The sequence below is a fragment of the Schistocerca serialis genome, chromosome 4 (genome assembly GCF_023864345.2).
Source record: "Schistocerca serialis cubense isolate TAMUIC-IGC-003099 chromosome 4, iqSchSeri2.2, whole genome shotgun sequence".
Lineage (NCBI taxonomy): Eukaryota > Metazoa > Arthropoda > Insecta > Orthoptera > Acrididae > Schistocerca > Schistocerca serialis.
The window spans coordinates 442569327-442591620 of record NC_064641.1 but is presented as its reverse complement, the minus strand read 5'-3'; the positions used below and the strand labels follow the sequence as shown (position 1 = coordinate 442591620).

Genomic DNA, 22294 nt, shown 5'->3' with positions numbered 1-22294 from the left:
CGAACACTTCGACTGAAATGTGCAGGAGCTCCATCGTGCATGAACCACATGTTGTGTCGTACTTGTAAAGGCACATGTTCTAGCAGAACAGGTAGAGTATCCCGTATGAAATCATGATAACGTGCTCCATTGAGCGTCGGTGGAAGAACATGGGGCCCATTCAAGACATCATCAACAATGCCTGCCCAAACGTTCACAGAAAATCTGTGTTGATGACGTGATTGCACAACTGCATGCGGATTCTCGTCAGCCCACCCTATGTTGATTGTGAAAATTTACAATTTGATCAAGTTGGAATGAAGCCCCATCCGTAAAGAGAACATTTGCACTGAAATGAGGATTGACACATTATTGGATGAACCATTCGCAGAAGTGTACCCGTGGAGGCCAATCAGCTGCTGATAGTGCCTGCACACGCTGTACATGGTACGGAAACAACTGGTTCTCCCGTAGCACTCTCCATACAGTGACGTGGTCAACTTACCTTGTACAGCAGCAACTTCTCTGACACTGACATTAGGGTTATCGTCAACTGCACGAAGAATTACCACGTCCATTGCAGGTGTCCTCGTCGTTCTAGGTCTTCCCCAGTCGCGAGTCATAGGTTGGAATGTTCCGTGCTCCCTAAGACGCCGATCAATTGCTTCGAACGTCTTCCTGTCGGGACGCCTTCGTTCTGGAAATCTGTCTCCATACAAAGATACCCCGCCACGGCTATTGCCCCGTGCTAATCCATACATTAAATGGGCATCTGCCTACTCCGCATTTGTAAACATTTCACTGACTGCAAGACCACGTTCGTGATGAACACCAACCTGTTAATGCTACGTACTGATTTGCTTGATGCTAGTACTGTAGAGCAATGAGTCGTATGTCAACATAAGCACCGAAGTCAACATTACCTTCCTTCAATTGGGTCAACTGGCGGTGAATCGAGGAAGTACAGTACATACTGACGAAACTAAAATGAGCTCTAACATGGAAATTAAGCGTTTCCGGACACATGTCCACATAACATCTTTTCTTTATTTGTGTGTGAGGAATGTTTCCTAAAAATTTGGCTGTACCTTTTTGTAACACCCTGTATAAAATATATCTTGATGTACCATGGTAGAGATTAGCATCAGCTGTAATTGGTTATTAATATAGTAGTTAAAGTAGCATGCCATGGCTGCTTGTGCGTCCGTTACTTTGATGAAGGTAGTCTTTTATAATAAAGAAAACTAAAAATATTTGAATATGTACCAATGTCTACAATATATCCTGACGTAAATTATATGGAGAATGTTGTCACCAACTTTAAGTTTTGGAATTAATTATTTCTGAAGACACTTCACAGAAAATTGAACGCTTTATGAGGTAACCGGACAGTGCTTGACCAGCTATTGACATTACGTGGTGATAGAGGTACGAAAATAACTTACGCTTTTGGATCTATGTTAATTTACAGTCACAAATTTCAGAACCAGAAAAGAGTTTCAATTTATCCAGCTTCTTTTACATACAATGGGATAACGTGTGCTTCTTGTAACTGTAATGGCTGAGAAGACAATATCTATTTACTTCAGGTAGCTTAAATGTACTTTGTTCAGCAGTGATTCACTACGTTACCTGTTGGGTATGTAAGATCCAAACTTCGGCCCGATATAAAAATCTTCGGTAATAACGCCTGTAACTGACTTAGCCTTATTGCTGAGTCAATTAGACGAAAGCTTCAACACTTTTATTACGTGATTGCCGTTGCGTCAGAAGCAATATAAGAAAACACATCAGCTTTTTCAAGTCGAAAGAAATGCAATAATTCTCGGGATAGCTGTAGAGGCAGAAGTTGGCCACAGAATTTTGTTTTCATATGGGTTCTGTAAGAAGCGAAAAGTTTCCTTAACGACTTAATCGCTTGAAAGCGTTAGCTTATTTTCAGTTCCTTTCTTTCAGTAGTTATTCGAGGGTCTGTGCGTAGAAAGAGCGGCGCAGACATAAAGTCGAATGTACTCAAGGCGTACTATAGACTGATGGATACTGTTTCGTCACGCTGACTTTTAGGATGGCTCGGATTTATCACATGCGTCACATCTGAACAGCTCACAATAACTTTACGCGTGTTGGGTGTAGTGTTGTCACAATCATTAATACTTTAAGGCACGTGTAAAACACCACCCCACCTACCGGTCGCGTTCGTTGAACATCCTCAGGTGACGGGTGTCTAGAATGTTGCGGAATGCTTTTGGTACACATGTGAACAGTTTCAGTAGCGTGAACGTAACAGATATTGAAAGTTAAAGTGTTTCTTAACAGCAGCTGTGATGGTGTTTCCCTTATACCTTAAAGATGCGAAGAGCGCAGCACACTTCCATACACCACAGGGCTAACTGCATGGATTCTTAACAATTTACCAAAAAATATTAAAAGATTCAACTATGGTTATGCTATTTAGCAAAATAGTCAAAACACTGAACTGAGAAGGGGTTTCGGTGAGTAATTCAACGCATTTTTTACCTCGGCCAATATTGATTGAAAAAAAAATGCAGAATTTGTTGTGGGACGTCGTGGAATTTTCCCACTTTTGTCCCTATAATTTCATGATATTCCGATAGGTGTCGGTGCGATACGTACCCTTCAAAATGGCGTTTCTAACGGAGGTGCGTTCCAAGCACAGAGCTGCCACTGAGTTTCTTTTGCTGGAAAACCAGAGCATCGCAGGATGTCTACGGAGACCTGGCCATGAACAAAAGCACGGTGAGTCGTTGCGAGAGCTGTCTGTCATCGTCGCAACAAGGTCGCGCAAACTTGAACGAACTCCGGCGTGCCGGCCGACCGCACACAGCTGTGACTCCTGTAATGTTGGAACGTGTGGACGCTCTCATACGAGGTGATCGACGGATCAAAGCTGAACATCTCGCTGGATATTGGACATCTCTGTTGGTAGTACTGACACTCTCGTCCACCAATTGGGGTACTCAAAGGCGTGAGCCTGCTGGGTTCCTCACTGCCAAACACAGCACCATAAAGAGCAGCGAAGGACCATCTGTGCGGAACTGCTTGCGCTTTACGATGCTGATCGTGACAATTTCTTGTCGAAATTGGTTCATCACTTCGAACTGGAATCAAAACAACAGTTCATGGAGTGGCGCCACTCCACCTCTCCTCCGAAGAAGTTCAAAACCGCATCCTCAGTCAGTAAAGACATGGAGACGATTTGCTGTGACTCTGAAGGGGTTATTCTGCTAGATGTCCTCCCTCAATGTATAACGATCACATCTGAAATGTTTTGTGCTCCCCTTAGGAAACTGAAGCGACAGTATCAGCATGTGCGCTGCCACAAAAATGCAAACGAACTTCTCCTTCACCATGATAGCTCTAGGACTCTGAAGCTGACGCTGCCGCTGAGAAGAGGAGCCTCTCCTTGGCTTGAGATGGTGAAGTTTGAACAAAAATTTGTCATTCCTGCGGTTCCTAGGAGGGAGAGAACAAATCTTACCATTCTTGTTGATTTTTCCTTACGGTGGAGCCTGAAAAAGAGAAAGACACACTCTGATGGGGGATTACTAAGACTTAATCCCTCAGCAGGTCAGGCCAACGCGTGGTTGGCCTGTGATGAGGTTGTTGGCCCAGTCCTCGGATGAGCCGGTTGCGGGAGTATCCCGCTTTCTCGTAGAACTTCCTGGCGATGGCGCGAATCCTGTGTCGGAGAGGCAGGATCCCGGTGTCCTCGTGGAGTTGGGGCGTCGAGAAGCGCCTCGGAAGATGCATAGCAGTCTTCAGGGCGCGGTTCTGTATCCGCTGCAGAGTCACAATGTGAGCATCTGCGGCTTTCCCCCAGACCACGGCCGCATACTCCAACAGTATGTATTGCATTACTCGTAAATTACGTAATAGGGTAATTTCATCATCCCAGGATATATTCTGAGATGGAAATTTTGACGTAAATACAGTCTCCGATATACCTTTTTCGTAATGTTTTCAGTCTTTTATGTCAGCACTTGGACAAATTTTTGTAGAAGAATTGTTAATTAAAGGTAACTTAACTCTCTGATACGTGTCGTGTATTGGACTTAGCACATCAAACAAAAATCAGGAATGGGATTTAATCTATTCACCAACCAGAACAACCGCAGTTACATGTAGGCAAATGCTAAGAGCTCAGCACAGTTAGATAAACAAGTTTAAGCTTCCGACTGTAATACCACTCAATGCAATACAAGCAGTACTATTACGTGCTGTACAAGTGATTCATGATGTGCAGTTGTTTCGGATAAGTGAATTACAAACTGCGTACAGTCACAAATTTCAATATAAGTTCTTTCTTTCCTGCTAATCAAGCATGATACTTTGTACTACTTACAGCGGCTTGGCTGTGTAGAGCACTCGGGTGGTGCCAAAAAATGGTTCAAATGACTCTGAGCGCTATGGGACTTAATATCTGAGGTCATCAGTCCCCTAGACTTAGAACTACTTAAACCTCACTAACCTAAGGACATCACACTCATCCGTGCCCGATGCAGGATTAGAACCTGCGACCGCAGCAGCCGCGTGGTTCCGGACTAAAGCGCCAAGAACCGCTCGGCCACCGCGGCCGACTCGGGTGGTGTCTTCCTCAACCAAGGCGTCATTTCTCCCGGCCGTTGTCGGTTTTCTAGACATTGGAGCCGCTACTTCTCACTCAAGTAGCTCACTAGTTTGCATCAGGAGGCTAAATGCACTCCGTTCCAATATTCGTGACAGTACGGGAATCGAACCGAGGCCTTCTGCATAGTAGCCAGATACGATGACGGAAGAGGACTTAACTCCAAGGAAATACCTGAACTGTGTCTACGGAGAAACATATTGCAGAAGCTGGTGCGTTCAGTTCTGTTGTATTTATACTAAATTCCTTCCTGAGCCACTGACAGCTTTAATAAAGAGAAATAAAGGAAATGTTTTCTCCCAATACTACTGACGCGGACAAAGCTATTTCTCTCAAACTGTGAAGGATTATTTAAGATGAAATTCACAGCGGCAGTTAAAATAGTTGACTCCTTGAAGGGATGGCCGCAGGCTGAGTGCGAGTGGACTCCACATATGATTCTTGCGGCCCGCTTTTGCTAACCAAAATATTTTTCATAACTGACGAATTGCCCCACATAATATTCTATGAGACAAATATTTAGTGGAACAGTGCCAAATATATTTGGAAGTTAGCTCACTTGCTTCAAAGACTAGTAATTATAAGACTAGCAAAAACGGCCTAAATAACATTTTTCTTCAATTTCTAGTTTTCATCAATATGTACACACAAAAGTTTGGAGCATTCTACCCTGTTTACTGACTCTTTCTCATGTGCTGCATCAATTGCTGGTATGACTTTATTTGTTGTACGAAACTGAGTGTAGAGCGTTTTCTTAAAATGCAGAGTGAGTCAATATTCAGAGAATCAACTAATAATTGGTTGAGAAACAACTTTAATAACTTCGTCTGCTGTTTTCTCTCTAATGAGATTTATTTTAGCGTTAGTATAGTATGCAAAAAGTAGAAATCCCTCCTGGTGAAAGCGAAGTGGAAGGGATTCACGTACATAACGAACAGGAGTAGACCGAAAATAGAACTCTCTAGCATTCCCATCGCGAATTCTTCCCAGTAACTGAAGTTATATCTCCTAAATTTATTTAAATTTCCTTCTTTCTGTTTTTCACGTATGATTCAGATCAGTTGCTTGTAAAACAATAGTCATTTTAAGAGAGTAGCATGAATACAATCAAGTGCCTCAGACAGATCACAAAAAATACCAACTACATTCTGAGATAATTTAGAAGATTCATTATTTATAATTTCGGATCAATAACGAGAAACTTGCAGTTAAATTCACCTGGACATTTCATACAGCGAAACTCATACTGCTTATACACCTCTGAAACTGCAGGAGAAGGATTAACATTTTAAGAACCAAAGCATTCGCGGAGACGAAGCAGCAACTTCGATATCTCTATAAGCAGTTCAGAGACTGGATATACCCCCGCGGCTGCGCGGAATCGGTGTTCGACATTTACGGCATGACCTGCTCCATATTTTTCAAAAATAATTTAAAATTACCCTTCAGTTAATGACCTGTAAGATATTTTACGTCTAAATAACTTAGGATATATTGATGGTCAATGAGGATTGATGTTGGTACTCGCCTATCACCGAACAAATTTAAGTCCACCGCTGCATTAGCAGCAGTATTACACATTCCTCCGAGTCACTGGACTTGTATCCTGGCAGGCAGTGGGTCAAATTCCCATCCAAAAACTCACATTTAACTTCGCCATGATTTCCCTACATAATGTAAGGGAAATGCTGTGAAGGTTTCTTTTAAAATGCATGATGGATTTCCAACGTTACTTTTGCATATTCGAGCTTGTGGTCAGTCGTTGACGAGAGATCCATCCTTTTCTTTTGTTATCGAAGCATTTGGAACACGGTACTTCCGTTTTATTAATGGCAGCTAAGCTATGAGATACACCCAGGCTCAACGTTTTACTCGGCGTAATACTGGGCAATGTAGGTCTGTTCCGGGAATAAATTTTACGATTGTGATGCCGAGCCGAATGCTTCAAGGAAAATTTACACGTGGGTCCAGTAATCCCTGAGAGACGGACTCCGTAATCGGCGTTCGGTGATTAGATAAACTGCCGATATCAGTATCTGCTTGTGTGAAATTTCTAATAAACTGGAGTGATTTCGTAGACTTGGCACTAATCGAAGATAACACGGATTCCCCGGGGAGTGTCATAAAAAGGTGCCGAGCAGGCTGGGGGTTGCGAGTCACGTCTCGACGGCCAGTGGAGGCGTAATGGCAGGGCAGACGAGGTTCCGACCGGCGCTCCTCGTAGCGGTTCTGCTGGCCGCGAATACGGCGTGTGGTCTTCCACGTCTGGACCCTCGAAATCATATCCAGGGACTCTCCGCAAATAGCTCAGAAGACGGTAAGTTTCTTTGTATGTAAACTGTTAAAAATGTACTTCTAAAAGAGGGCATGGCTTGGTACTGTTCATTCGCACAACAAATTTTATTCTGAGCATCTACGGAGTCAAACCTAGCCAGAGAAAAAAGGATCTTTTGTTTATTCGAAATCCCTATTACCGGAAAACAAATGGAACCACAAGTACACAGTAGACGGTTCATAGATGAGTAGCAAGTCTACATTCTCTCCGTTGACGTACAGCGTACTCAAACAGACCTCACTCAAGACCTTTAACTGCATGTTCCTTGTGTTTCTATTTGACTACTATGAACTCCAAGGAGTAGACAAGATATACCGAGTTCTTACATTACGTGCTAGTACAGGAGACTCAAAGTCAGTTTTATGTCACGTTTTTAATAAATTCACTTCGAAACTTTTACGCTTAAACTTGGTAATTTAAAACTGAATGAGCCAAAACTTTTCACTAGCAATATGAAAATAAGTAGTTTTCAAGTTCGATTATAGTTTATCCCTTGTGTTCAGATCTAGAACAGCCTTCGCTACGCTACTTTTGAAAACAGAAATTAACATATATTAGACAAACAGTGCTTACCGTCGAAGATCGATGTTTCGAACACCAGCGGAACACTCGAATAATGTACGCCAACAAGTCGCCGGACACAGGGCACTGTTTTTCAAAGAATCATGAGATGGAATACAGATGTACCAAGATTTTAGCAAAGATTTCCAAATACTGGGGCAGCGTCGTTAGAGAAACTATCGAAATTCGGACCAGCGATTATCTTATTACATTGAAAAGCCAAAGAAACTGGTACCCCCTGCTTAATATCGTGTAGGGCCCCTGCGAGCACGCAGAAGTGCCGTAACAGGACGTGGCACCGACACGAATAATGTCTGAATGTGTGTGAATTCCTAAGGGAGCCAACTGCTGAGGTCATCGTTCCCTAGACTTACACACTGCTTAAAGTAACTTACACTAACTTACGATAAGAACAACACACCCATGCCCGAGGGAGGACTCGAACCTCCGGTGAGAGGGACCGCGCAATCCGTGACATGGCGGCTCAAATCACGCGGCCACTCCACGCAGCGACTAATGTCTGAAGTAGTGCTGGAGGGAACTCACACCATGAACCTGCAGGGCTGTCTACAAGTCCGTAAGAGTACGAGGAGGTGGAGATCTCTGCTGAAAAGCGTGTTGCAAGGCGTCCCACATATGTTCAATAATGTCCAGATCTCGTGAGTTTGGTGGACAGCGGAAGTCATTAAACTCAGAAGAGTGTTCCTGGAGCCACTCGCAATTCTCGACGTGCGTCGCATTGTCCTGATGGAATTGCCCAAATCCATCGGAATGCACAATGGACATGAATGGATGCAGGTGATCAAACAGGATGCTACTTATGTACCTGTCACTTGTAAGAGTCGTACCTAGACTTATCAGTCATATCTAGACTTATCACTCCAGCTGCACACGCCCACACCATTACAAAGTCACCATCAGCTTGAACAGTCGCCTGCTGACATGCAGGGTCCATTTATTCATGAGGATGTCTCTATACCCGTACACGTCCATATGCTCGATAAAATTTGAAACGAGACTCGTCCGACCAGGCAACATGTTTAGGGGAGGCATAAAGCTTTGTGTCATGAAGTCATCAAGGGTACAACGAAAGGGCCTTCGGCTACGAAAGCCCACATTGCTTATGTTTCGTTGAATGGATCGCACGACGAAACTTGTTGATCGCCCAGTATTAAAATCTGCAGCAATTTGCGGAAGGGTTGCACTTCTGTCACGTTGAACGATTCTGTTTCGTTAGTCCGTTTCTTGTAGGATCTTTTTCCGGCCGCAGCGATGTCAGAGATTTGATAATTTACAGGATTCCTGATATTCACAGTACACTCGTGAAATGGTCGTACAGGAAGAAAACCACTTCAGCGCTCTCTGGGCGATGGTGTGTACCTTAGTTCATGTGCCGACTATAAAACCGCGTTCAAACTTACTTAAATGCAGCAGTAAACTGTCTAACAACTGCGCCACGCACTTGTTGTTTTATATAGGCGTTGCCAATCGCAAGGCCGTATTCTGCCTGTTTACGTATCTATGTATTTAGATACGCATGCCTATGCCAGTTTCCTTGGCGCTTCGGTGTGTAATCTCACCGAGGCTTGGGAACCACCACTGGGTCTAATTAAGAAGACGGTCAGCAAACCCAATGATCTCGTGACGAGGGCGGACAGAGCAGCTACATCGACTCTACCACGGAATCCGACGTTAGAGTCTCCGCGACTGCCAACGCGAGAGGGAACGGCTATCTGTGGGAGTGGATGTGAGTCGGTCGCGCTCCCTCAGGAGCTCACTGAACTGTAAAATTCTCCTCTGGCGCCAGTTCAAACTTCCGGTCATTCTGTATGGCTCGGACGTGTGGTCTGTGACCGCCGACACTACCCTAGTTCATTTACAGAGCATCCAAAACAAAATTTCTCGTGTTACACGGATACTTCCACAACATACAAATTATAGAATCCTTAGGGATATCCTCCATCTATTCCCTCGTAAAGGAAAAATCCATCAAATTTCATGAAAAATTATGAAGTTCGCCCCACCAACTCATTCAGAGTTTAGTCAATCAACCTCCGGAATCTTCCCACAAAAGACAAAAATTAACACAAACAGACAAACAGTACAAACATTTACACAGAAGCACACACACAAACCAAAACATCATTTTCTTGAACACACCAGTGCATTTTGAGGTGAGTTTCCAGTGGAAAAATGATTAAACAGGTATTCTTCGCAGGAGCTCAGTACGTCAATGTATCTGACTATTGTGACATGTCTAACCGCTTAAATATTGAGCCCCTTGGACACTATGGAGGAGTAGTATATCCGTGTACAGTTCGATCAAGAAATACGCTGGGAGAAACTGAAGAGCTATGTCCCCTGATTGATTTAGGGAGCTCTGTCACTAAATCCTCTCCTGTGCCAACCTCTTCATGTCAAAGTAGTACTTGGAACCCACGTCCTCAATTATTCGATAGATGTATTCCAATCTCTGTCTACCTCTACCTGTTTTTACCTTCTACAGCTCCTTCTAATGCCATGGAAGTTATTTCGTGATATCTGAACGGATGTCCTACCATCCAGTACCTTCTCCTGAGAAGCTCCTCTTTCTTTACCTTATCAGCCCACCAAATTTTCAACAATCTTCTGTTGCACCACACCTGAAATGCTTCGATTCTCTTCTTTTGCGGTTTTCTCAGAGCCCACCTTTCACTATCGTAGACTGCTGTGCTCCAGAGGTAGATTACTTTCAGTGTGTGTGATACCAGTTACATTAAACTAAATCTGATTAACTGTAAGTGAATCTGAGCATAAAGAATGATTATCAATAATGTGCAGAAGGGCTTCCTCATCAAACCATCACACGGAGTGGCTAACGTTTGCGCATTAGAACTGTGCCTTGTTACAAAAACCCAATTATATGAAAATTTTGCAAATGAAAACAGTTCCTAATTCCATCTCAAAAAGTTGACTTAGGCTACACTGTTGTTTCTTACCAATGCAATGGGTAACTCAGCTCTGCTCTATCTCGATCAGTTGTGAGAATATGAAGTCCCGTACTGCATGTACCTGAAATAAACTAGTGCATGGCTGTTTGCCCTATCTTACTTTGGGCTGCTTTTGGAAATGAGAATTTTGCTACCATTCCAAAAAATGAAGCCAGCTGTCCACTCAGTAGTGCAGGACGTGACAGTGCAGTATGTTATACTTTTCATACAAACAATGAGGGTCGGCTTCAGTAAAATATTGTTAAAAGAATTAAGGGTACTCTGAAATCGTCTTAAAGTCATTTTAATTACACAGAAGTCACTTGTACTGACATGAACTACGATTCCTTCATAGAGTTTTCGTACACCATAAAGTTAACCCATTAAAATATTATTTAGACCACGTAAAATTTAATCTTTGCATTTCTGATGAGACACTTTTAATTGATGAATGGAGGATGAAGAATTGTAATTAAGATTCTGAACATACGATTGTTAATTCTTCATGGACCCCGAAAAGGATATTGTTAAACACAATGTAATCAATACTCTACGGTAATAACTCGTCTACTGCTTGCAACAAATAAAACTCAGTGCATATTACTTTTTCCCAAAGTAAAGTTTCTCTATAAAATCATCTAAAAATAGTCCTATATCCTCAATTACACCAGGGAGCATCTGAAATAAAGTTCATTCTCTTTACGGCACGTCCGCCATCAAAGTTCCTCGTTCAGCAACATCGGAACTCCTTCCCTCTCTGCAGTTTACTTAGTCACTCGCACGTGCTCTACTAATAACTAAACAAGTGCGAACCTCCAAGGAAAAGGAATCCCTTAGTTATCCTCTACGACGTACCCACCATAATGACCGATGAGGAGCTTATTGACACAGAGAACAAAATTTTGACGACATAAATCAGGAAGAATTCAGAAACTGTTTAACTAAGGTTCAAGACAGGGCCTTGGGGGCGTGATGTTGTTCATCACGTTGCCGAGGTCACGGCACCAATGTGGAGAAAGATCACGGCAATGGGCAGATTGTATGTTGGCTTCCACTCGCTCAACGTCAGGGACTGTATCGTGGTACCTCGCTGCCACAACTGTGGTGACCTGGACCACATTCTAAGGCTTTGTACCAGGGAGGCGGCTTGTACGAAGTGTGGCACAAACGGTCACAACCGCAAAGACTGCAAGGCAGCAGCGGTCTGCATTCCTTGCAATAGCAGCGGCAAAAAGTCATGTGGAGCCACGGGACGTAATTGCCCAACATATCGGATGCTGGAGCAGCAATTGATTTCTAGAATCGATTATGGCTGATTACAGCCTACGGAACAGGATGCCAAAGCGTAAATCCCCGAGCAAGAGGAGGTGGGATGCTATGAGGGCAACTAGATTTAAGAATTTCTTGATGTCGCTCTCAGGCGCCACTAAGACAGAATCACTAGACACGGCCATCCAAACAGAGCCCTATATGATAGACAACAGTATGCAGACAGATCTCCCCTCAAGGGGCATAGATCCCGCCCCTCAATGCCGGAGAACGAAGCCGATAGTCCATCAGAAGCGGCAAGGGCATCCTGTGGCTGTGACAATCTCAACAGAAAATCAAAATAAAGTAACCCAACCAATTCACGTCAACACAGTCACGCGTACAAGTCTGAATTCGACCACACAGAGCACTCCAGTAGTCAGATTGCCATCTGTGAATCCGGTAAGGGTGTACCCCAATATCGAGTACACGATGCAACTGGCTAGGCTGGAAGAGCCGATTACCCTGGCCACTGCCTTACGACATGTGGTCCGTGTAGGACATTAAGAGGGTAGTAAGGTCACCTTCTCGGTAATGGAGGCTGTGGACAGAATTCAGCTAAAGTCAGCGAATCTCCCCACTGATTTCGGAGCCCTGCGGAACGTGCTTAAGAAAGTTTTCGAGAGACGAGGTGAGAAGTTTGACCTCAAGGACATCTATGAACAGGCTGTACTGGCAGATGGACGAATTGCTTTCGACTGGAGTAAGACCTGGCCAGACGATCACATGCACACGTACTTACCTTGATGACTGAAATAAATATTGGACAATTAAACACTCACAATAGCCGACTTGTGATGCAGGAGCTCCGTAAAGAGGGGGAGGAGAGGAGACTGGATGTGCTCTGCCTACAGGGGCCGTACTCCCAAGCTGGAAAAACAGCTTTTGCTGCCGAAACATGGCAAATTGTCAGCTGAGGAGAGGACCCAAGAGCGGCGATAGCTGTTACAAATAAACTTCTGAGGGTCACTACACTTTCACAATTCACAACTAGTCACTGCAACGTCGTGGAGCTTCAGTCTCCAGTGGGAGTAATCATTCTCATTAAGACGTATTTTCAATACGGAGATGATATCGAGCAACATTTAGAACATCTGGCAAGAGTTACCATGGCGTTGCGTGGACGGAAGATAGTCATAACTGCTGACATTAACGCAAAATCCCCCCTGTGGTACAGCGGCACCAGCGATACAAACGGGGACAAAGTGGAAGAATGTATTATGGCTTCGCAACTCGTGGTGGCCAACAAGCTCGGCAATCCTCCTACCTACGCCGCAGGAGGAGGACAGGGCACGAACATAGACGTAACCCTAACATCACCAAACGCAGCAAATCTTATACAGCGCTGGAGGGTCGTGAGCAATGCCACCACTAGCCACCACAATTTAATAACTTTCACTCTAGGTGAAAGGGAGTGCCGTTGGACCATGGGGTCGGAAGTACAATTCAACTACAACAAAGCAGACTGGGAACGCTTAGCAAGGGAGTGCGACATTCCTGCCTTACCGGAAGGTGACATACATCAAGACATAGACGTGGACGAAAGAGCTGAGGAACTGGTGGACGCGGTGTGGGCCGCTGTACCAACCAGAAGGAAGGCCATGGCGGCCTCACCGTCACCATGGTCGGCCGAATTAGAGGAATTACGTCAATCTGTCAGGAGGCTAAGGAGGAACTACCAGCGCAGTGTCGTCTGGCTGGAAAGGCAAAGATGGCAGTTGCAATATAGGAAGGCCAAGCAGAAATTTCAGAAGGAACTACGCGTAGTAAGAATGCGTAGCTGGGAGAGCTACGTGTTGAACCAGCTGGCCTTGGACCCATGGGGTCTCCCCTATAAATTAGTGAGAGAACAAATCCGCTCTCCCCTGGAGTTATCAACAGTCAGGCAGGGGGACAGGATGACGGAATCTTGGCAGGAGACTGCAGAGGTCCTCCTCCGGTCCCTGCTGCCTGAAGACAGTGCGGATGGAGAAACCGAAGGTCAGCAGCAACTGCGAAATACGGACCTAGACGAATACAACAACGAGACGGCAGTCTACCCCTATTCGGAAGAGGAGGTGGCTGCACATATAAGATCCTTAAAAAGAGGGAAAGCTCCAGGACCGGACGGCATTGTGGCTGAGGTGGTGCAATTCCTGGCACCACAGTTAATTGCGCCACTAACTCATCTCTTTAAGGAGTGCCTAACACAAAGAAAGTTTCCCAAGAGGTGGAAAACCGCAAACGTGGTAATAATAAAAAAAAGGACCTGAAAAAGACCCGACCGAAGTTAAATCATACAAGCCGTTTTGCCTATTGGACATGTTTGGGAAGCTACTGGAAAAACTGTTGGCTGACAGATTGACGGCTCACCGGGTGCTGTGCGTGATGAGCGGCAGGCAGTTCGGCTTCAGGCCGGGGCGATCGGCATCTGATGCCATCGCTCTGGCGGCTGAGGTCTGTGGCTCAACCCAGCATAAGTACGTAGTTGGCATCCTATGGTGGCCTTCGGTCTTCTCCTGTCTGCGGGAGAAAGAGTGTCCAGGTCCGCTATATGGGTGTCTGAGGAGCTATTGTAAGGATCGGGAGGTATGGCTACCATCCCCTAGCGGGAGAATTGGGAAAGCAATCACCAAAGTGTGTCCCCAAGGCTCCGTGTTGGGACCCCTTTTCTGGGACATCCATATGGAATCGTTATTAGACAGCCTACAGCAAAGTGAAAAAGTGCTAGAGGTGATAGCCTACGCAGATGACCTCCTCCTGCTGGTCGGCGGTCGCAGCCGAGAAGACATAGAACCAAAGATCGAAAGGGCCATAGAGAAACTGCACCAGTGGTGTCAAAATACAAAAAAGACAATATCTCCGAGTAAGTCTACATATCTGCTTCTAAAAGGTCAGCTAATCAGGAATCCTACTGTTAGAATCGATGGCTCACCAGTTCTTCGGCGATGGGAGACGAGATACTTGGGAGTCATAATTGACGAGAGATGGAACTTCGGGAAACACATAGACACCGTAACCCAGAGAGCTCTCCAACTACTAAACAACCTCATCTCCATTGGACATAAAAGATTTCATCTCCCTCCTCATTTCATAAAACTTTATCACAATAATACTCTAACTTCAGTAGTGGGTTGCGGCTTGGGAGTCTGGGCGCAAAGGCTCGCGAGGGTCGTGCCCGCCATGACAATGAGAAGGGTCCAGAGAAACATGATTTTGAGATCTGTGGGGGCCTACAGAACATCTCCGGGGGGAGCTCTGTTAGTCATAATGGGGTTCTGCCCGTTAGGCATCAAAATACGTGAACAAGCGGCGTGGTACTGGCCCAAAAAGGGGAACAGGGAGAAAGTAATAGAGATCATGGGTGTGGGGATGGAGGATAAGAGAGAAATACGAAACAGAGGGGAGGAACTTTGGCAGAGGACTTGGGAAGAAGAAGAAACTGGGAGAAGAACCTTCCAGTTCTTACCAGACGTAAAAGAGCCTGGGGGTATGAAATATTTCGAACCTACACAAGGACTCATTCACTTTCTCACGTCATGGACCCTATCCGACATATTTATGTCGGTTTGGGAAAAGGGCAACCCCCGAGTGTGACTGTGGCGCGGCAGAGGAAACTGCCGACCATGTGGTTTTCGAGTGCCCTCTCTTCAATGATGTAGCGACAACACTCCGAGACAGACTTCCGAACAACGACACATACCAACTGCTCAGACAAGAAGACACTTTTCACACTCTGAATGCACTGGCAGATGGGGTACCACGAAAAGTGTTAGCAGAATTCCTGAGGGACCAAGAATAGGTACCAACTCATAGATCAACCGATTAAGACCAGATCCCATTCCCATACCGCCTGTGCGTGAAATGGCCGACTTCCATCATAGTTCGAAAACGCCACGTACGGGACTATGAGGGATGGGATCAACACCAGCGATTATGACAAAACCACCGGATATGACGTGGGCTACGTTAGTTTATTGTAGGACTTTGATTTAGGACATTAATTTAGGAAACTGCAGCGAATACTAACTTCGCCCAGCCCAGTGCCAGGGGCATGCTCCTCGGGTTTAGCTCGTGGAGCCTGGCTATTCTAAGTAGGTTTGTACTTTACTGGCACACCTATGACGGTGCAGGTAGTAGTCAATCTAGATTAGTTAATTAACAAGTAGGTTAAATCAAACTGCCCATTTTTGTAGAAAACTAACACACTGTAGTAGTTTAAACTGTAGCTCACTAACATAACTGTAAGTAAAAGCTGCATTGTAATCCAATTTATGTATCACTTTATGACCCACTAATCATGTTAGGAGGTGGGTTAACATGTATAATTAGGTTTGTTATGGAAGTAAAGATCTTTTTTTTTAAAAAAAAGAAAAAAAAGCAGTACATATCACTCATGTGTTCAGGCATCAGGCATCTCAAGACGCTCATATTGGCAAACATTTCAAACAAACTACCATTTATCATAGTATATGCACCTTCCAATACATGCATGAATGATGTTTGTGATGTGTTTCTGAACAGGTCTTGAGGAGTGGAAGTGGATTACAGAAAATATCGTGAGCTATTTAAAGGAGCTGAAGAGTTTTCCGCTGTTACTACACTCGACTTCCAGACTTCGAATCTGCGTCTAGTTGTATTTTGTTATCCATTGATCTTAATCTGCTCGGTAATGATGTTGTATGTTTCTTAAACGGTGCAAAAGCTACAAATACAGCTTTTTTAGCAGGCTACTTTCGCTGTGGGCAATGCATGTTATAATTTGTTGCCTTGACTGGCCATCAGAGACGCCGGGTGTGCACTGTCGCTTTAAAGCCCAGTCATTTGTTACTTCAATTAATTCCATACAGACCGGTCAGCGAATGATACAATTAAATAATTAAAATGATTTTGTATGTCCTGTAGGATTAATGACGTTGACATGAAATTATGGATGCAAGGTGAATTATTAATTGTAGTACAGGAGGAAATACTACATGAGCTGCGGCGGGAATGAAAATGACTGATAATAAATTGAAAAATGAGATATGTTTTATATAAAACTGCCTCCCTAGCTGACTCTGTGCTTATTGTTCTCACTTTCGGTGTTTGAAGAATTATATGCAGGTGCAGAGTTCTCTGTTGGATAGCAATAAGTCGGATGATGGGCGACCGTGTGGCCTTGTAATACAACGCGACAAAATACATCGCAGTGCGCAGCAAGATAAATAGGACTTCGTTCTGCATCCAATCATTCTCCAAGTTCTAAAGTAAGCAGAGTAATGATTCATGTAGTGATACGTGGATGGTGTGTCGTCATTACATCACTGAACTTACGCTAGACAGACGTAATAAAGGTTGAAACATAAAATTCATACATACAGTGTGTTCGCAAATTCCAGTTACAAACTTCCAAGACTTGTGGAGGACAATGATTAAATAATATTTTGAATTCGAATATATGCTATATTTAGATTAAAGTTCAGTCTTGATCACGTTATGTCTGTTTTAATGAGTAACCGGTTTCGGTTTTTTCTATAAAACCATCATCAGACCCATTGGCTCCCTTGGGTTGGTGGGTGGAGCTCTCCTTGCTGCTGTGCAGTCAACAGATCAGTTGACTGCACAGCAGCAAGGAGAGCTCCACCCACCAACCCAAGGGAGCCAATGGGTCTGATGATGGTTTTATAGAAAGAACCGAAACCGGTTACTCATTAAAACAGACATAACGTGATCAAGACTGAACTTTAATCTAAATATAACAATTAATTGATCACTGTATTCCAAAAATGTTTACCAAAATCGAATATATGCCCCGAAGCGAACCGTTTCCGTGATACAAGCATTTGAAAACATGTTGGTAACGCAGCCACCTTTACAAATAATTGATTATGCATTTTGATTCATTAATAGCCAAAGAAATTTTTCGTGTACTAGTTGACGGGTTCTGAACATGATGATTACGGCTACTTCCTAATCGGATGTGCGGCATCTCCGTGGAGCATCACACTCACGACTGGTAACGGTGAAAGCACCCTTTCTCGAATCAGTTGCGTAACTGTGGCGAAAAGGTTATGCGATGGAGTCGGAAGTTGTGAAGAACTATCTTGATAAAGACGACGAGCAGCTCTTCCATTACCGTGAGCTTCGCTATTCAGAAGGATCATGTCGGTGTATTCTGCAAACGTGAACTTAACCATGTTGCTCCAAAACTCACAGAAACGTGAATGGGATTCGAATCAGGTCAGAGAGGTAGGATGGACGACAAATGATATCAGCCGATCCGACGTAACCATCCCCCACCATGACTACCATGTTGCATACCTACTTAGCAAACATGTTTACAAACGGCTGTAACACGGAAATGGTAAATTTCCGGACGTGGGTTCATATTCAGCATATTATATACTCACTTCCGTATATAAGTCACAGAAGTTTGTACTAGGAACTTCCGAATACCCTGTGTAATTAATTAGGGATACAGGACAGGTACGTGTAATGACATTGACTCAGAGTATCTGAATATTACGATAATTATTTCATTCAGTTTAAGGCTAGTTCAACAGACATCTTACACGTTTCAGAAACTGAAAATACAGTTTCTAGCTATCAGTCACGGCATAAAAATAAAGTTCGTTGGCCTGAAAACACAACATTATTAGTATCAACTACAGCAAAAATAAGAGCTCATACCTGCATCAAACTCCATAAGCAAATCCGAAGTTCGTATGGTAGCGCAACATCAAACACTGGAGATACACTGATGAACCACAATTTATGATCACTTGCTTAACACCTTGTTTCTCCATCTTCGGAATAAAATCGAAATACATCACTGGTTCTCTGTATCAGGGATCAGACAGTTCGTTGTTAGGTTTTTGAGGTACGTAGAATTAGATGTCTACGCACAGGTCATATAATACACGTAAAAAACGGGCCGCTGATTTGCGTACGCGGTGATGGTGCCCGATAGCGATCCTGATGGGTTCCATTGGATATACACAACGCGAATTTGCTCGCCAGGACATCAACGTGAGTTCACTGTAATTCTCTTCAAACCACTGTAGCACAGTTCTGGCTCCGAGATAAGGACAATTATACCGCTGAATGACGAAATCGCAGCCGGGAAATACATCGACCTTGAAGGGGTGCAGGCGGTCCTCAGGTGTCAGCGCGTCTTCGATTACTATCATAGGTTCGGTGTAAGCGCAGGCGAATGTCTCCCATAGCGTAGTCCAGCTCTCATCAACCAGCGGCTGTGGCGCGCTGTGCGTTTCCAGCCACCGTTCATTTCGATGATGGCGTTTGTGGAGACGACCATCCACCTAGTGTAGCAAAAACGTGATCCACCCAAAGAACCGACAAGCTTTCATTGATCGACGGTCGAAATCCGATGGTCCCGGATCCACGGCAATTATAATTGACCATATCGTTGGGTCAACGTGTGAACACATAGTGGTGGTCTGCTGTGGAGCTCTATGGTCCACAACGTACGGTGAACAGTGTGCTCCGAAATGTTTGTGCGTGCACCAGCATTGCCCTCTTTCGGCAGAGATGCCACAGATCACCGTCCATCCTACTTTAGAGAGAAGACGAGCCTCCGAACTCCACGTTCTGTGAAGAGTCGTGGACGTCCAACCATTTATCGCCTAGTGGTAGTTTCACTGACCTACCTCTTTCCGTAGTTGCTCACAACAGCTTCACAGTTTTCGACAAACTCGTTCACAGGCTCTGCGCAATAACAATCTGCCCTTTATCAAAGTCGTTTATCTCAATGGATTTCCACATTTTCAACCGATATCTTTGCTGGCGTGATCCCCCTCCCATGTCTGCTCCGCTTACATACTTTTGTTACAGCGTCATGTGCAAACAACGCCACCAGGCGGCATCCAACGTTGAGGCGGACAGAGATCATAATGTTTTGGCTGATCAGTATACAGTCAAACAATCTAAGTTATGTGAAAAGCTAAAGCCAGTAATTAGTACTCGCAAAAATTATTTCAACACAAATTAGGGTATGTAACATCACAGCTACTTGGTCGCACAGCCATTCCACAGCCTCACTTAAACACCTATCAGCTTTTCTAAATAGATTTACTTTTTCGTTTATTTTTTGTGGCTGTCGATGCTACGGTTTTCAGTCCTGCTACAACAATCATCTGATCACTAGTCCCTTTACGTGTCATGATGTTCTTTAGTTGCTCAACATTGTTGATCCTGAGAGGTCTAGTATATTATGAGAACATTTAACACTACGTGTAGACTCCTGAACTAATTGATCAAGACAGTTATCAGAGAAAGCGTCTAGTACAAATTCGGACGATGTTTTATAGCTACCACTGTCACTAAACACATATTTTCACCGGCATACGGGAAGTGATAGAAGTCATCTCCATCTGAAAGTTTGAGACTGGTACCAATTTGAAATGAGACACAAATTTTCATTGAACCTCTAATCAACTGTGTCATCTAAGTAGGGTATCGGTAAAAGGAATCGATTATTAATCTATTCCGTTTGTCGAGTATATTGTCTACGCATACTAACAAATAGGAACGTTTTTTTAGTCTGACTGGTTTGATGCGGCCCGCCACGATGTTCTCTCCTGCGCCAACCTCTTAATTTCGGGGTAGCACTTGCTCTTTACGTTCTCAATTATTTGCTGGGTCTATGTCTTCTCCTACAGCTTTGACCCTCCAGTTTTCTCTAGTACCACGGAGATAATTTCCTGATGCCTTAACACATGTCCTATCACCCTGTCCGTGTCTTGTCAGTGTTTCCCGTATGTCACTCTCTTCGCCGATTCCGCGGAGAACCTCTTCATCCTAACCTTATCAGTCCATCCGATTTTCAACATTCTTCTGCAGCGCCACATCTCAGACGCTTGGATGCTCTTTTGTTCAAGTTCTTCTTCATTAAATTAGGTCCAATGTTTGATATCAATGGGCTTCTCTTGCCAGGAATATCTCCTTTTCCCGTGGTAATCTGCTTTTTATGTCCTCCTTGCATCGTACGACATGAGTTCTTTTACTTCCAAAGTATCAGAATTCCTTAACGTCGTATACATCGTTACTATCAATTTCTTATGTTAAGCTCCTCGCTATTCTGATTTAGCTATTTCTCATCTCTTTTATATTTTTCCGGTTTACTCTTAATCCACATTCTGTACCTGTTCATTCCACTCAACTCGTCGTCTACGTTCTTTTTCTTTTTACTAAGAATAGCAATTTCATCAACGAATCTTATCACTGATTTGATTTCATCCTGAATTTTAGTACCACTCTAGACTCTTCCTTTTATATCCGTCGCTATTTCTGAGAAGTGTAGACTGAAGAATAGGGGAGAATGATGGCTTCCCTATCTTACACTCTTTTTAATGCGAGCACTTCGGTCTTCGTCGTCCAGCTTTACTATTCCCTCTTGTTTCTTGTATATATTGTATTTTCCCAGCAACTTACTCCTATTTTTGTCAGAAAATCGAGCATCTCGAAGAATTTCACTTTGTCGAAAACTTTTTCTGGATCGACACATCCTATTAGGGTGCCGATTTTTCCTGAGTCGTGCTTCCATTATCAGGCGCAAATTCACAACTGTCTCTCTGGTGCCTTTATCTCTCCAAAAACCAAACTGACTGTCATCTTACAGATCCTCAGTTTCTTTTACATTAGTCTATTAGTTATTCCTGTCAGAAACTTGGATGCACTATTTTTAAGCTGAGTGTCCGATAGTTTTAGCGGCTGTCCACACTTGCTAGACTATGTGATCAGAAGTATCCGGACACCTGGCTGAAAATGTCTTACAAGTTCGTGGTGCCCTCCATCCGTAATGCTGGAATTCAATATGGTGTTGGCCCAACCTTAGCCTTGATGACAGCTTCCACTCTCGCATGCATACGTTGAATCAGGTGCTGGAAAATTTCTTGGCCAATGGCAGCCCATTCTTCACGGAGTGCTGCACTGAGGAGAGGAATAGATGTTGGTCGGTAAGGCCTGGGACGAAGTCAAATGGTTCAAATGTCTCTGAGCACTACGGGACTTAACTCCTAAGGCCATCAGTCCCCTAGAACTTAGACCTACTTAAACCTAACTAACCTAAAGACATCACACACATCCATGCCCGAGGCAGGATTAGAACCTGCCACCGTAGCGATCGCGCGGTTCCAGACTGTAGCGCCTAGAACCGCTCGGCCACCGCGGCCGGCTGGGACAGAGTCAACGTTCTAAAACATCCCAAAGGTGTTCTGTAGGATTCAGGTCAGGACTCAGTGCAGGCCAGTCCATTACAGGGGCGTTATTGTCGTGTAACCACTCCGCCACAGGCTGTGCATTATGAACAGGTGCTCCATCGTGTTGAAAGATGCAATCACCATCAACGGATCTTCAACAGCAGGAAGCAAGAAGGTGCTTAAAACATCAATCTAGGCCTGTGCTGTGATAGTGCCACGCAAAACAACAAGTCGTGCAAGCTCCCTCCATGATAAACAAGACCACGCCATAACACCACCGCCTGGGAATTTTACTGTTGGCACTACACACTCTGGC

The 22294-nt window shown here is 44.1% G+C and overlaps 1 protein-coding gene across 1 annotated transcript in view; it reads left to right on the top strand.

Annotated features, from left to right (window-relative positions):
- The window catches only part of LOC126475064 (peptidoglycan-recognition protein 1-like), a 74773-nt gene that overhangs the window by 29371 nt on the left and 23108 nt on the right, over positions 1 to 22294 (top strand). The gene's annotated exons all lie outside the window — the stretch shown is intronic.